General features: G+C 40.2%; 1 pseudogene; it reads left to right on the top strand.

Annotated features, from left to right (window-relative positions):
• Positions 1-1,307: 1,307 nt before the first annotated feature.
• LOC129508835 (casein kinase I-like) lies at positions 1,308-2,442 on the top strand (annotated as a pseudogene).
• The last annotated feature ends 2,081 nt before the right edge of the window (positions 2,443-4,523 follow it).

The raw sequence follows: 4,523 nt of genomic DNA, 5'->3' as shown, positions 1-4,523 counted from the left end.
TGAGATAATCATATGATTTTTATTTTTCACTTTGTTAATGTAATATATCATGGTAGATTTGTGTTTATTGAACCATCTTTGCATCTTTCAGTAAATTTTGCTTGAGTATGGTGTTTGAGTCTTATAATGTATTTTTGAATTTAGTTTGCTAGTAGGTTTTTTCTTTCTTTTTTTTTTTTTTTTGGATTTATTTATTTATGAGAGAGAGAGAGAGAGAGAGAGGGAGGCAGAGACACAGGATTGTGCCCTGGACCAAAGGCAGGTGCCAAACCACTGAGCCACCCAGGGATCCCTGCTAGTAGTTTGTTGAAGATATCTGCATCTGTGTTCATCAGGGGTATTAGTCTGTAATTTTCATTTTTTGAGATACCTTTGCTTGGTTTTGGTATCAGGGTAATGCTGGCCTCATACAATGAATTAGAAGTGTTCCTGCTCTTTAGTTTTTTGAAATCGTTTAAGAAGGATAGGCCTTAATTCTTTGCTAAAAGTTTAGTAGAATTCACCTGTAAAACCATCTGGTCTTGGACTTGTGTTGGGAGTTTTTTGGTTACTGATTCATTTTCATTGTAAGTAATTGGTCTGTTCAGATTTTCTATTTTTTCCTGATTAAACTCAGAGGAATGTATGTTTCTAGTATTTTACACATTTGTTCTAGGCTTTGTGGGTGCATAATTAATTGTTCATACTAGTCTCTTTTTTTTTCATACTAGTCTCATAATCCTTTGTGTGGTGTTGTAACTTCTCTTTAGTTTTATTGATGTTCTCTATTTTTTCAGTGTCTCATTTATTTCTTCTCAGATCTTTATTATTTCCTTCCTTTCTTCTACCAACTTTATGCCTTATATTTTTCTAGTTTATTCAGGGTATATAGTTAAATTTTTTATTGAGGTGTTGGCTGGAGCCGGAGTAACAAGATGGCGGCGTCGGCGTCGGCGTCGGCGTGGTGACAGGGGTCCCTCCGGGCGGGAGCCGCCGCAGCGGGCCAGCGATATCTCCGCCGTAAACCACCGCGCCGCTTTTCCAGCTCGCGACGTCGCCGTAAAAGCGAGCCCGGCGGCCGCCCAGAAACGAGTGGTCGGGTCTGGTAACCGCGAGAACGCCCCCTCGCAAACTGCGGCCCCTGACTGAGCCGCGGTGGTCGGTCCCCTCGGCCGATTCCGGGCCCCGTAACGCCTTGGAAGAGCCGACGTTGTGCGTTTCCTGCCGCCCTCCGCCGCAGCCTTGTTCCGCGGACGAGCCGCAGAGGCCTCCGTGCTCCCCTCAGAGGTGTCGGGGCTCAGCCCCAGCCTCCACCTTCGTCTCTCAGGATGGCGGGCAGCAGCGGCTCCAAGGCCGAATTCACTGTGGGAGGGAAATACAAGCTGGTACGGAAGGTCGGGTCTGGCTCCTTCGGGGACGTTTATCTGGATCAACATTACCAACGGCGAGGAAGTGGCAGTGAAGCTAGACTCTGAGGAGGAGTCTTCCCCGCATCTTCAAGGCGGGGTGGGCAACCCCCACGTACGGTGGTAGGGTCAGGAGAAAGCCTGCGGTGTGCTAGTTATGGATCTTCTCGGACCCGTCTCCAAGACCTCTTCGATTTCTGTTCAAGAAGGTTCACAGTGGGGCAGCCCGGGTGGCTCAGCGGTTGGCGCTGCCTTCAGCCCAGGGCGTGATCCTGGGGTCCTGGGATCGAGTCCCTCGTGGGGCTCCCTGCATGGAGCCTGCTTCTCCCTCTGCCTGTGTCTCTCTCTCTCTCTGTGTGTCTCTCCTAAATAAATAAATAAAATCTTAAGGAAAAAAAAAAAAGAAGGTTCACAATGAAAACTGTACTTCCATTAGCTGACCAGATGATCAGTAGAATTGAGTATGTGCATACGAAGAATTTTACAGAGACCTTAAACCAGGTAACTTCCTAATGGGTACTGGGCGTCACTGTAATAAATTATTCCATATTGATTTTGGTTTGGCCAAAAAGTACAGAACAACAGGACAAGGCAACACATACCATACAGAGATGATAAAAATCTCACTGGCCCTGCCCGATATGCTAGCATCAGCGCACATCTTGGTATTGAACAGAGTCGCCGAGATGACATGGAATCATTAGGATATGTTTTGATGTATTTTAATAGAACCAGCCTGCCACGGCAAGGACTGAAGGCTGCAACAAAAAAGCAAAAATATGAAAAGATTGGTGAAAAGATATCCACTCCTGTCGAAGTTTTCTGTAAGGGGTTTCCTGCAAAATTTGCCACATACTTAAACTATTGTCGTGGGCTATGCTTTGAGGAAGCCCCGGATTACCTGTATCCGAGGCAGCTATTCCGAATTCTCTTTAGGACCCTGAACCACCAATATGACTACACATTTGATTGGGCAACGTTAAAGCAGAAAGCAGCACAGTCGGTGACCTCTTCAAGTGGGCAGGGTCAGCAGGCCCAAACCCCCACAGGTTTCTAACCGTGAATTAAGGAACAGAAGAAGCAGAGCAGATGACTGGAGCAGCGTTTGTTTCTCCCCAATTCTAGCAATTTTTGTTCATATGTACACTAGCCAATGGTTGTGAACAACCATTTACTTTGTGCAAAGAACTTAATTTCAGTATAAACTGGCTCTGGGCAGCATTGGTGATGCCGTGTCCCGAGTTGTAACTGTGAATATTAACTGAGATAGTGAAACATGGTGTCCAGTTTTCTATTGCATTTTTTTCAAGTGGAAAAGTTAACAAAATGGTTGACACAAATTGGTGGAGAAATTGTGCATAAGACAATTTTTTGTTAAATCTTTTGTTTTGAACTATACTGCTTTGAGATCTCATTTCAGAAGAACGGCATGAACAGTCTTCAGCCACAGTTGTGATGGTTGTAAATGCTCACAATTGTGCATTCTTAGGGTTCATCCGTCCCTGGGGTTTGCAAGTTATTCACTTAAAACATTCTTAAAATGGTTGGCTTCTTGTTTGCCAGCCAGCTGATATGGTAGCAACCAAAGAGTCCAGTGTTTGAGCAGGTGAAAGACTCTGCCTGCTTCCGTGTGCTAGAAATAACAGCATCTAAAGTGAAGACTTCAGAAAAACTTAGTGACTACTAGATTATCTTTAGGATTCTGCATTAACTCTATAATGTTCTTGGTATTAAAAAGCATATTTGTCACAGAAGTTTAGTTAACATCTTACAAGTGAACATGTATGTATGTTGCTTAGATAAATGTAATCACTGTAAACATCTATATGATCTGGGATTCTGTTTTTATTTTGAAATGAGAGCTTTTTTACAAGTTCATTAAAAACTAAAAACTGAAAAATTTTTATTGAGATTTTTCTTTTATCGTGAGATAGGCCTGTATCACTATAAACTTCCCTCTTAGGACTACATTTACTGTACCCCATAGATTTTGGAACATTGTGTTTCTATTTTCATTTGTCTCCAGGTAATTTTTAATTTCCTCTTTGATTTCTTTGTTGACTCCTTGGGTGTTTAGTAGCATGTCTTTTAGCCTCCATCTGTTTGTGTTTTTCTAGTTTTTTTTTTTTATTGTGATTGATTTCTAGTTTCATATTTCTGTGACAGGAAAAAGATGCTTGATATGATTATAATCTTTTAAAATTTTTTGAGACTTGTTTGTGGCTTAATATGTGATCTATCTTGGAGAATGTTTCATGTACATTTGAGGAGAATGTGTATTCTGCTGTTTTTGGTTGCAGTGTCCTCTATTTATGTATTAAGTTTATCTGATTTAGTGTGTTATTTAAGGCTGATGCTTCCATAGTAGTTTTCTATTTGGATGATCTACCCATTGATGCAAATGGGATGTTAAAGTCTATTAGTATTTTTGTATTACTTTCAATTTCTCCCTTTGTGTCAGTCAGTATTTGCTTTATATATTTAGGTGCTCCTGTGTTGAGTGCATAGATATTTATAATTGTTATACCCTCTTACTGGATTGAGCCCTTTCCCTTTATATAATACCTTCTTTTTCTCTTTTTGCAGCCTGTTGTAAAGTCTAATTTATCTGATATAATTAATGTTACCCCAGCTTTCTTTTCATTTCTTTTTACATGAATATCTTTTTTCAAACTTTTACTTTCAGTCTGTGTGTCTTGAGGTCTAAAGTGAATCTTTTGTAGCACATACAGATGAATCTTGTTGCTGTTTTTTAATCCATTTAGCCATGTCTTTTGATTGGAGCGTTTATTTGCATTTAAAGTAATTATTGATAGGTATGTACATTTTCCCATTTTGTTAATTGTTTTCTGCTTTTTGCAGTTGTTCTCATTTTTCTTTTTCTCTTGTTTTCTTCCCTTGTGATTTGATGACTTTCTTTAGTGTTATGCTTGTATTTCTTTCTTTGTTTTTTTTTTTTTTTTAATGTATCTATTACAGGTTTTTGGTTTGTGGTTACCATGAGGTTCACAAACAACAATGTATCTATATAGCGGTCTGTTTTAGGTTGATAGTCACTTAAGTTTAACTGCATTCCAAAGGCACTACATTGTTACTCCCCCCTCATGTTTTATGTTTTTGATATTATATTTTATATTT

This window comes from Nyctereutes procyonoides, unplaced genomic scaffold, assembly GCF_905146905.1.
Source record: "Nyctereutes procyonoides isolate TBG_1078 unplaced genomic scaffold, NYPRO_anot_genome, whole genome shotgun sequence".
Lineage (NCBI taxonomy): Eukaryota > Metazoa > Chordata > Mammalia > Carnivora > Canidae > Nyctereutes > Nyctereutes procyonoides.
This window is presented reverse-complemented; position numbering and strand designations above follow the sequence as displayed.